Source organism: Mizuhopecten yessoensis, unplaced genomic scaffold (assembly GCF_002113885.1).
Source record: "Mizuhopecten yessoensis strain PY_sf001 unplaced genomic scaffold, ASM211388v2 scaffold3321, whole genome shotgun sequence".
NCBI lineage: Eukaryota > Metazoa > Mollusca > Bivalvia > Pectinida > Pectinidae > Mizuhopecten > Mizuhopecten yessoensis.
The window spans coordinates 76,836-89,544 of NW_018404986.1; the positions used below are offsets into that span (position 1 = coordinate 76,836).

At 37.5% G+C, this 12,709-nt stretch overlaps 1 protein-coding gene across 1 annotated transcript in view; it reads right to left on the reverse strand.

The window, feature by feature from the left end:
- Positions 1-12,709, reverse strand: part of LOC110447346 — a 38,206-nt gene that overhangs the window by 3,281 nt on the left and 22,216 nt on the right. The gene's annotated exons all lie outside the window — the stretch shown is intronic.

Sequence of the window (12,709 nt, forward strand, 5' to 3'; positions counted from 1 at the left end):
AGAAGGATTTTAAAGAATTTGCTATATTTCCCCTATTGGGCCCCACCCCTCAGCCCCCAGGGGGGCCAGGCCCACTGTTTATACAACATTGGTTCCCCTTTACCCAAGGATGCTCCACACCAAATATGGACCAAATCCTTTCATTCCTACAGAAGAAGAAGGATTTTAAAGAACAATTTGCTATGTTGCCACTATTGGGCCCCGCCCATCAGGCCCCTGGGGGCCACACCCACGGTTTATACAAAGTTGGTTCTCCTTCACCCAAGGATGCTTCAGACCAAATATGGAACAAATCCTTTCATTCCTACAGAAGAAGAAGGATTTAAAAGAATTTGCTATATTTCCCCTACTGGGCCCCACCCCTCAGCCCCCAGGGGGGCTAGGCCCACTGTTTATACAACATTGGTTCCCCTTTACCCAAGGATGCTCCACACCAAATATGGACCAAATCCTTTCATTCCTACAGAAGAAGAAGGATTTTAAAGAACAATTTGCTATGTTGCCACTATTGGGCCCCGCCCATCAGGCCCCTGGGGGCCACACCCACGGTTTATACAAAGTTGGTTCTCCTTCACCCAAGGATGCTTCAGACCAAATATGGAACAAATCCTTTCATTCCTACAGAAGAAGAAGGATTTTAAAGAATTTGCTATATTTCCCCTATTGGGCCCCACCCCTCAGCCCCCAGGGGGGCCAGACCCACCATTTATACACAATTTGTTCCCCTTCCCCCAAGGATGCTTCTGACCAAATTTGTTCAAAATCTGCTCAGTTGTTCATGACTAGTAGTGTTTTAACTCTTTCCGTACCGTTGTCGTGTACACACGACAACAATATGTCATCCTGGTCCCCGTTGTCGTGTACAGACGACAAAATAAAGGGTCGTCTCATCCCCGTTGTCGTGTACACACGACAAGAGACTTTGATGTAACCTGCCTGATGTTTAGTTGGTTATCGCATGAGACTGTCGCGAAAAAACAATTAATTGTCGCTAAGATCAGAACCCATCAGTTTGGAAGAAATACTTTTATTTGTACAGAGTACCCTTTTTTATTATTGACTTAAACTTTTCGCATTTACCGCAAGATGTTTGCGTTTGGTGCCTCAAATGTAAACAAAATGGCGGCAACTTAATTCGATACGAACACTCGTAAATTCATCATCAGATATGAAGTCTTGATGAAATCTACTTGTATTTAGAAAAAAATTCAACAACTCCACATTCGTAACCATAATTAATCCCCATTTCAAACCTGCACTACAACGTTGTGTTAAATACAAGGAATCGTATCGTTTATTGCCAGACAAATGTCGATTTCTCAGTCATAATCAGCTTCCAGTTAGTCATTATGCTGCGAAAATGAAGAAGTATTTGTCTATGAACCAGAACATGAAACAATAACAATATTTGTTCACGGTTACCTGTTTAATTCTTGTGGCAGTTACACCTAGTCTAAAAAGAACATTAATAATCCGCCATTTTGTTATATGCGCGGGGGCGAGTCTAAAAAGTACATCCGGTACGGAATCCGGACCGGAGTTGCGGTACGGAAAGAGTTAAAGGAAAAGTTGACGGACGGACGGTCGACGGACGACGGATGCTGCGGTATTGCATAAGCTCACCATGGTCATTCGGACCAGGTGACCTAAAAATGTAGGAGAAAATCTTCCGACGAAAAATCAAATACCAAAATGAACAAAAGGCAATAAATTTTGGAAAAATCGTCTAATCAAAATTCTTTTAAGGGAGACACAACTTCATATCATGATTATAATGTATACCAAGTTTCAAAGAGATCAGTCGAAAAATGTAGGAGGAGATTGCCGGACAGAAATCAAATACTGAAATGAACAAAGGGCAATAAATTTTGCAAACATCGTCTAATCAAAATTCTTTTAGGGGAGACAAAACTTCATATCATGATCATAAAGTATCCAAAGTTTCAAAGAGATCCGTTGAAAAATGTAGGAGGAGATTTTCGGACAAAAATCAAATACTGAAATGAACAAAGGGCAATAACTTTTGGAAAAATTGTTGAATCAAAATTCTTTTAGGGGAGACCAACCTTCATATCATGATTATAATGTATACCAAGTTTCAAAAAGATCAGTCGAAAAATGTAGGAGGAGATATCCCGACAAAATTCAAATACCGAAATGAACAAAGGGCAATAACCTTTGTAAAAATTGTTGAATCAAAATTCTTTTAAGGGAGACACAACTTCATAACATGATTATAAAGTATACCACGTTTCAAAGAGATCGGTCGACAAATGTAGGAGGAGATCTCCCGACAAAATTCAAATACCGAAATGAACAAAGGGCAATAACTTTTGGAAAAATTGTCGAATCAAAATTCTTTTAAGGGAGACACAACTTCATATCATGATTATAATGTATACCAAGTTTCAAATAGATCAGACGAAAAATGTAGGAGGAGATTGCCGGACAAACAAAGTTTACGCCAGACGGACAACGCCATTCCATAATACTACCGTCAAATTTGACGGTCGTATAAAAATTGGTTCCACTTTCCCAAGGATGTTCTTTGCCACTTTACACATGTTCTTGATAACAATCTAACTGTGAGGTGTTGAGTTAGGCACTGCTGAGGTCACGGTCACAATGGTGGATTCCAAAATATCATCTGTGATCTTATAAATAGATGGAAATGTCCAATATTGAGGTTGTGAAGCCTGTATGCAATGTTTCTGCCTGTGAGGAAGATGAAGTTGAGGTTGAGGAAGATGAAGTTGAGGTTGAGGAGGAGGAAGTGGAGGTTGAGGAGGAGGAAGTAGAGGAGGAAGTGGAGGAGGAAGTGGAGGTTGAGGAGGAGGAAGTGGAGGTTGAGGAGGAGGAAGGTGGAGGTTGAGGAGGAGGAAGTGGAGGTTGAGGAGGAGGAAGTGGAGGTTAATGAATAGGAGGTAGATTCGGTCATCAGTGTTGCTAGGGAGAGTGCTAATTAATAAGATACTCTATTTTCTCAAGACTGAATTGAAAACCGTAGGAAATGCAGCCTCTCGGGAAAGGTTATTACAAACAAGAGGCCCAAGGGCCTTAGCGGTCACCTGAGTTATATCATAGGTACTGGTAGCTTTATTTTATTGTTTAGATGTGATGTGGAAATCAGCATGTAAACTAAGTGAAATACAATACTTGTCATGTCATCAAAGGATAAGATTTTGAAATTATTGGTAAATGTTCCCTTTGGGGCCCCGCCCTAGCCCCTGGGGATGGGGCAGGAATCCCAATTTTCCAAAGTAATACTCTCATTCACCAAAGATGATTCTGACTAAGTTTGAGTAATTTTCTGCTGAAAATGGATAAAATATATACCCAAAAGTGTTATTTCCCTATATAAACTATTGTAAACTTTACCCCCTCCCCAAGGGAGAACGAATAGCTCAGGGGTCCTGAAATTTACAATTTAAATAAAGCCCCTGATGATCTTTCCATCCATGCAGAGAAAATGACTGTAATACCTCTGAGTCTGGAGAAGAAGATTTTTGAAATATTGGTAATTTTCCCTTTTGAGCCCGCCCTGGCCCCTAGGGTTGGGGTAGGAATCCCAATTTTACAATTTAAAACCATCTTCCTCCTCCAAGGATGATTCTGACCAAGTAAAAATAATTTCCAACAGAAAATTGTCAAAATATACCCAAAAGTGTTGTTTCCCTATATAAACTATAGTAAACTTTACCCCCTCCCCAAGGGAGAACGAATAGCTCAGGGGTCCTGAAATTTACAATTTAAATAAAGCCCCTGATGATCTTTTCATCCATGCAGAGAAAATGACTGTAGTATAGGACTCTGAGTCTGGGGAAGAATATTTTTGAAATATTGGTTAATTTTCCCTTTTGGGCCCCGCCCTGGCCCCTAGGGTTGGGGTAGGAATCCCAATTTTACAATTTAAAACCATCTTCCTCCTCCAAGGATGATTCTGACCAAGTAAAAATAATTTCCAACAGAAAATTGTCAAAATATACCCAAAAGTGTTGTTTCCCTATATAAACTATAGGAAACTTTACCCCCTCCCCAAGGGAGAACGGATAGCTCGGGGGTCCTGAAATTTACAATTTAAAGAAAGCCCCTGATGATCTTTCCATCCATGCAGAGAAAATGACTGTAATAGCTCTGAGTCTGGAGAAGAAGATTTTTGAAATATTGGTTAATTTTCCCTTTTGGGCCCCGCCCTGGCCCCTAGGGTTGGGGTAGGAATCCCAATTTTACAATTTAAAACCATCTTCCTCCTCCAAGGATGATTCTGACCAAGTAAAAATAATTTCCAACAGAAAATTGTCAAAATATACCCAAAAGTGTTGTTTCCCTATATAAACTATAGTAAACTTTACCCCCTCCCCAAGGGAGAACGAATAGCTCAGGGGTCCTGAAATTTACAATTTAAATAAAGCCCCTGATGATCTTTCCATCCATGCAGAGAAAATGACTGTAATACCTCTGAGTCTGGAGAAGAAGATTTTTGAAATATTGGTAATTTTCCCTTTTGAGCCCGCCCTGGCCCCTAGGGTTGGGGTAGGAATCCCAATTTTACAATTTGGTAGCCTCATATACCAAGGATGATTCTGACCAAGTTTGAAAAAATTCACTGGTTCTTGAGAAGAAGTTGATAATGTAAAAGTTTACGCACGACGGACGATGGACGACGACGGACGGAAAGTGATTGGAATAGCTATAGGTCACTTGAGCAAAGCTCAGGTGACCTAAAAAGGTGATAACAGATTTGTTTCAATTGAGCATTAAGATGTGAGAATCATGTGCATATATATATGTTAAGATCAAAGTGCCCATGGCACTGGTGAATTGGTGCCACAAATGTGGGTTATTTCTACTGATTTTGTCCTGAATTATATTCAAGTGGAATGAAATAAAACAAACCTTGGCCCGTCACACTCCTGCTACAAAAGCGACATTACTTGGTTTTTGTTTACGTTTTATTTTATGACCATATTATATATGACCAAAGAAATAGCATGCATAAACAATAGTACCATGCAAAATCTCAGTTTTACTACACACTATATATTCTATACTTCGATTTGACTATGATATGGTTTTATCTGGCATGGTTATATCAGGGTAAACAATATCAAAGTGATACTCTTTAATATTTATGGTAAGTTTCATTATGCTGTAACATAATTATTATTGAAAACAGGAATAATTAAGCAAAGCCAAATAAAGAATTTTTTGAATATAAATAGTGTCAAAATTGCTCAAATATAGGCAAAAAAACATGCATTGATATATTCTGCTTTTGATTTTAAAAGTAGATATACATGTACTTTCCATGCCCTGTCGACCCTGGCTGGTTGGTTCTTTCAGGTCCAAACATTCAATATTTTATAGTTATTTTGGGATGCAATACTGTTAAAGGTGATGTTTGACACTAGTTAAAGGAGTACATTTGTATTTGGTTGACTTTGTTCAAGTGCCAAATGCATTATACTTCGTTTGTGAAGTGTTACTTGGAAGTAAAATATATACCAACTGGCATAACTCATGAGAGCAAGGAAGTTGTTGCCTCATTTGTTTGACTGTGATAGATAAAATGTGGTTTGACTGTGATAGATAAAATGTGGTTGAAATAATTTAATTTAAGTAACATTAAATGCTTTTCAATCAAGTTAAATCTAAAAATTTACAACAAAACACCCAATTAAAAGTAGCCTCAGTGATGCATTATTTTTATTTTTTTCCTTGAGATCAAATACAAGGTAATTTTAAATACATCTATAAAATGTCATTTAATACATTTCACTGATAAAGTGCATATCTATTATGGTCCAAATAATAAACCCTTTGAAAGAAAACGAAAGCACATTGCATAAATTGGTTGCGTAACTCCACATGTGCCATCAAGGATATGTGTTAATCGAAGAGGCCGTCAAAAATGTTCTAAACGATTTAATGTTCTTAAAACTGCATAACTTAAACGCTCAATAACATTTCTTGACTGTTCATGTACGCACGCTTTTATAAGTACTAAAAAGGTAAATGAAGACAGCATGCACAAGATTTAATAAGTAAACACAAACATTTGACGGATGCAGGGTTTTGAACAAAGTGATACGACCTTCTTACTAGATCAATGTAGACTGTAAGTTGTAACCCCACATGTAGCTCACATATCAGGACATGTTTTCTCCACGTCAATTAACCATCCAATAACTAGGTCAACTAAGACTGTAAGTTGTAACCCCACACGGAGCTCACATCCCAGGACAGGTTTTCTCCACATCAATTACCCATCCAATAACTAGGTCAACGTAGACTGTAAGTTGTAACCCCACACTGAGCTCACATATCAGGACAGGTTTTCTCAACATCAATTAACCATCCAATAACTAGGTCAACGTAGACTAAGTTGCAACCCTAGACAGAGCTCACATATCAGGACAGGTTTTCTCCACGTCAATTACCCATCCAATAACTAGGTCAACGTAGACTGTAAGTTGTAACCCGACACGGAGCTCACATATCAGGACAGGTTTTCTCAACATCAATTAACCATCCAATAACTAGGTCAACGTAGACTAAGTTGCAACCCTAGACAGAGCTCACATATCAGGACAGGTTTTCTCCACGTCGATTAACCATCCAATAACTAGGTCAACGTAGACTAAGTTGCAACCCTAGACAGAGCTCACATATCAGGACAGGTTTTCTCCACGTCGATTAACCATCCAATAACTAGGTCAACGTAGACTGAGAGTTGTAACCCCACACGGAGCTCACATATCAGGACATGTTTTCTCCACGTCAATTAACCATCCAATAACTAGGTCAACTAAGACTGTAAGTTGTAACCCCACACGGAGCTCACATACCAGGACAGGTTTTCTCCACATCAATTAACCATCCAATAACTAGGTCATCGTAGACTGTAAGTTGTAACCCCACATGGAGCTCACATATCAGGACAGGTTTTCTCCACGTCAATTAACCATCCAATAACTAGGTCAACGTAGACTGTAAGTTGTAACCCCACACGGAGCTCACATATCAGGACAGGTTTTCTCCATGTCAATTAACCATCCAATAACTAGGTCAACTAAGACTGTAAGTTGTAACCCCACACGGAGCTCACATATCAGGACAGTAGATATACAGGTTTTCTCCACGTCAATTAACCATCCAATATTAATTTGACCCAATAGTCCATCAATTTTTTCTGTTATTTTTCTGTTTTTCTGGGACTGATTTGCAGATTGTCTTTTTTTTCCAGCCAATACCCCAGCCAATACCCAATTAAAAATGAAAACAGCCAAAGGCTACTTTTGCTACCGACAGTGTGAGCCTAGGTCCGAGAAATAAGAAAATACAACTTGACCTAAAAGCGAGCACATTGTTCCGGCGAAAACAAAAACATTGTATTTATCCACAGCAAGCAGTCCAGCTTGCAAAATAGAGAAAATAAATATGAATGGCTGTTTCGAAATTGGGTGTTGCTAATGGTCGGATTGGTTGAGTTGTCAACACTGCGGCAGGTGGAGTATAAAATGGTCTGGGGTGGATGTTGCGGTATCTTTGCTTAAGCATTCAAGTGAGGTGGCACTATAAATGATACTGTTGAAAGCACGGCCCCACTACAAACAGAACACAATACATCTTCAGCACACACCCAGGCATACACACATAGTGAGATATTAGCCAGGTGGCATAGGACTAGTAGTTAGCGCCTGATAAGGCAGCTCCTGCAAATTCCTCAAAGCTGTATTGATTAATGTATATGCTAATTGTATTGATTGTATAAAATGTATATCTATTAGTGCCTGCTAAGGCAGCTCCTGAGAATTCCTCAAAGCTGTATTGATTAATGTATATGCTAATTGTATTGATTGTATAAAATGTATATCTATGCACTGTAAAGCGCTAAAGAATGGCTTATCCTAGCTACATAGGGCTCTATGTCAAATGTTGTATATTATTATAATTATCATTATAACATAAAAAGGCATATTTTTATAAGAAACATATTTCGCAAACAGATCTTAATAAATTTTAGAAAACCCACTTTGAATATTTTGTCGTATTTTTGGCGGATGAATAACTCAACTACAAGAAAATATAGGCAGTTGTTTGGCTTTTCGTGCAACCACTACCCCTATAGATTAGTGGCCGAAGGGCAGCCAATCCAATAAATCAAACTCTTTCCAGTTATTTGTGTTTAAATTGTTTTATAGATATTTTCATATTGCAATTTATAAGTCATATCCTCTGTTTACACAAAATTGATACCTTCTATCCCATGGATACTCCAGACAAAGTCAATTTAAATCCTTCCATTCCTACAAAAGCAGAAACCTTTTAAAATATTTTACTTTATTTGGTACCGCTCAAAGCTGCTCTAGAACGGACTTGGTTAATATCCCTCCATTTGTACAGAAGGCGAAGGTTTTGAAGACTTACATATATTTCTCTTATTGGGCGCCACCCCTGAGCCCCCAGGTAGGGGGTTGGGGTGGCACACCCTCATTTCATACAAAATTGAGAACCCTTCAGCGTAGGATGCTCCAGACCACTGAGCTGTTATGGACTTGTAGCCTTTTAAAGGAAAAGTTGACGGACGCTGCACCGGGGCATAAGCTCACCGGTCCTTTTGACCAGGTGAGCTAAAAAGTTGAGTGGCGGGCTACAGCCTTAATTTGTACCAAATGAGCTAAAAACATGTCTTCCCTCCTCAGACAATATGCATATTTGCTTTGCACTTAACTGACCTTTAGCCTAAGGGTGAATAACCTTTATTGACCTAAATATAAGGCATTGCAATCCATCTGTGGATGATTCAGATTTCTTTCTTTTCATAAGATATATTTCATAGTTTAAAATGTACAGCCCAGAAAAAGACTTCATCAAAATTCTGCACTTATTTCACTTTTGACCTGGAAAGGAAGGTCATTGTGACTTAATTCTGTTGTACAGCACTTTGGCTGATTGTCTGATACATGTATTAATCAAAATATCTTTTACAATTTAAAAGTTGAAGTTTGGAAAGATATCACAGGCAACTAGAAATTGTTGGCTAACAATTTGACGGGCTTTTCACTGTAAGGACTGATTTGGCTTTCTAATAATAACTTGTGCAAGTCTACAGTAGCTGACTGAGTAGTGTAGTGGGAGATTCCCGGAGTGCAAAATGACGTCAGAGAAAGAATGGATAAATATAGGCAGCCAATGGGCCTAGTTGTATACGAATGTAGTCCGTAAATGTCGTCATATAGTCTGTCCATTCTGTACGTCAGAAAGATGAATTGAACCTAGCTTTTTATCTATATCGGTTGGGTTTGCCATGCCAAAGAAAGGCTGATGTTTGCCCACTGCAGTAGAGATGTAAACTGTCCATACTTTTAAGATTGAGAGTGCGTAGTAATCGATGTAGTATAACCAGCGTGTATTCGATGTCTCGATATAAATCAAAGTACTGAGAATATTGAAAGCACTTGACAATCGCACAAAAATGAAAACGGTTTTTGACTTTCACTTTTGAAATTATATTTAGATTAGGTCAAGGTCATTCATTTGCACACACTTTAAAGCCCTTCATTCAAGCATGCTTCTTTGCCAAACATCGTTACCCTGGAAAAATTGGTTATTCAGAAAAAGTGGTTTCAATATTTTTACATACAGTATATGACCTCTGTGACCTTGAAAGTCATTCAAGGTCAATCATATTTTCAAACTTGATAGCCAATTACCTCGCCGTGTTATGTATTAAATAGTAGGACTCTAGACCTTGTAGAACTTTAGAAGAAGTTTTTTGAAGTCATTATCTTGAAATAGCACATATGAAGTTTGACCCCTGAATAACTCAAAACTCGACCTGGTAAACTCAAAATGTTTTCTGCCAAAAATGAGCGCATTTGTGTTGTCCACATCATACCTGAATGTAAAGTGAATCTATCAAACAATTTTTGAAATATTCTTGATTAAAAGTAATTTTGATTTTTAAACATTTGAAATTTGTGACCTTGATTGTGACCTTGAAAGTTGATCAATGTCAGCCATTTTTTCAAACCTGATACCCCGTCATCTAAGAATCTTTATCATTAAATATCAAGACTCTAGACCTCGTGGAACTTAAGGAGAAAAACGGAAGTTGACATTTTTTGTTAAAACAGTATGAAAGAAAAAGTTTGCTCTTGCTTATCTCTATATGATATCCAAAGATCAACCTCGTTTTTGATATCGTTAACAAAACATATTGGTATAGGCTGTTAACCAATCAGAATTCGTGGTGGCCATCTTGGAATATTAATTGCTCCAAAAAGTAACATAAGTTTGTAATAACATTCTTTATCCATCTATTGAAGAATTCTTTAAATAAAATGAAAAATGAATGTTTTTTAAAAATTGTGACCTTTGACCCAACAGCGAACTTTTTCATTTGAACTTTTAAGTAATAATATACAACGGAAAAAAGTTAGCCCTGAACTTTATCTACAAATGATGTCAGTGCTTAAAGGCTGTAAATTCAACCGTGTTTGAGTTTTAGCCATTGTAAGATTTTGAGGTATGACGTCATGGCGGACATTTTGTTTTTTCGATGAAGTTGAAAATGCTACCAAATGTTAGAAGACATCTAGGGAAACTTTTCACGTTACAACTAAACGAAATATTTGTCATTGATATTGGAGTAAAACAAGTTTTAAAATATTGTGAAATTTTTAAAAGATCAAAGGAAATATTTCAAAATGGCGTACAACCTTAACGGTAAATGTTACAGAAAAACTTAAGACATCAACTTCATCGGAATGACATCCTCCATCGATCTGTAGAAGTATTTTTCAAAAACAATGAAAAATGAATGTTTTTTAAAAAATGGTGACTTTTGACCCAACAGCAAGCTTTTTTATTTGAAATATTTTGTATTAATATGTAATGAAACCGTTTTTGAGTTATGGCCATTTTAAGATTTTTAGGTATGACGTCATGGCGGCCATATTGGATCTTTAACCTACTTCAAAATGTTGCTTGATCATCTTCATACCTTTTCCTACAACATACCTAAAAGACTATAAACCTATCTTTTACCAATCAAAAGATACAGAATTCACAAATTAGGGGAGAATAATAATAATAATAATAATAATAAGAAGAAACGTAACAAAAACAATAGGTCTTTTCACCAGTTGGTGAAAAGCCCTAATTATGCACTAACTTGACCTTTGACTTTGAGGTGAACATCTCATTCTGACCTAATTTCAGTGCAATCCTCACCTCGTAGGGGATGCAGATATTTAATGTAAGTGTTATCAAGATATCTTTTACAGAATAAATGTTACATCCCATATAAAACATGTCCCCAAAAACGACCTTAGCTTAACTATATAAAACATGTCCCCAAAAACGACCTTAGCTTAACTATATAAAACATGTCCTCAAAAATGACCTTAGCTTTACTATATAAAACATGTCCTCAAAAACGACCATAGCTTAACCACACAAAACAAGTCCTCAAAAATGACCTTAGCTAAACCATATAAAACAAGTCCTCAAAAACGATCTTAGCTAATTAAACAACATAAAACATATCCTCAAAAACGACCTTAGCTTAACTATATAAAACATGTCTTCAAAAATGACCTTAGCTAAACCACATAAAACAAGTCCTCAAAAACGATCTTAGCTAAACCACATAAAACATATCCTCAAAAACGACCATAGCTAATTAAACCACATAAAACAAGTCCTCGAAACGACCTTAGCTAAACCACATAAAACATATCCTCAAAAACGACCATAGCTAATGTAACCACATAAAACATATCCTCAAAAACGATCTTAGCTAAACCATATAAAACATATCCTCAAAAACGATTTTAGCTAAACCATATAAAACATATCCTCAAAAACGATCTTAGCTAAACCACATAAAACATATCCTCAAAAACGATCTTAGCTAAACCATATAAAACAAGAGGCCCAATGGGCCTGCATCGCTCACCTGTTATTAATCTAACACTTGTAATCTTAAGATTTCATAAGAACCTATTAAAAGATTTAAACATATGACGCCTCTGACCTTGTTGTCGAACAAGGACATTAGGTTGAAAGTGGATCAAGGTCATTCATTTGAACTAAAATGGTAGTCCTTCATCCCAGCATGCTACAGGCCAAATTTCAGTACCATGGCCCTTTTTGCTTATTGAAAAGAAGTCGCTTGAAGNACGCTTGAAGATTTTACCACATTTGACCCCTGTGACCTTGAAAATTGGTCAAGGTAATTCAGTTGAACAAACTTGATAGTCCTTCATCCCAGCATGCTACAGGCCCAATATCAGTACCCTTGGCCTTTTGGTTATTGAGAAGAAGTCGTTTGAAGATTTTAACATATTTCAACCCCTGTGACCTTGAAAGTTGGTCAAGGTCATTTATTTGAACAAACTTGGTAGCCCTTCATCCCAGCATGCTACTGGCCTAATATCAGTACCCTGGGCCATTTGGTTATTCAGAAGAGGTTGTTTGAAGATGTTAAAGACATCTGACACCAGTGACCTTGAAAGTGGGTCAAGGTCATTAATTTGAACAAACTTGGTAGCCCTTCATCCCAGCTTGCTACAGGATCTATATCAGTACCCTGGGCCTTTTGGTTATTGAGAAGAAGTTGTTTGAAGATTTTAACATATTTGACCCCTGTGACCTTGAAAGTGGGTCAAGGTCATTTATTTGAACAAACTTGGTAGCCCTT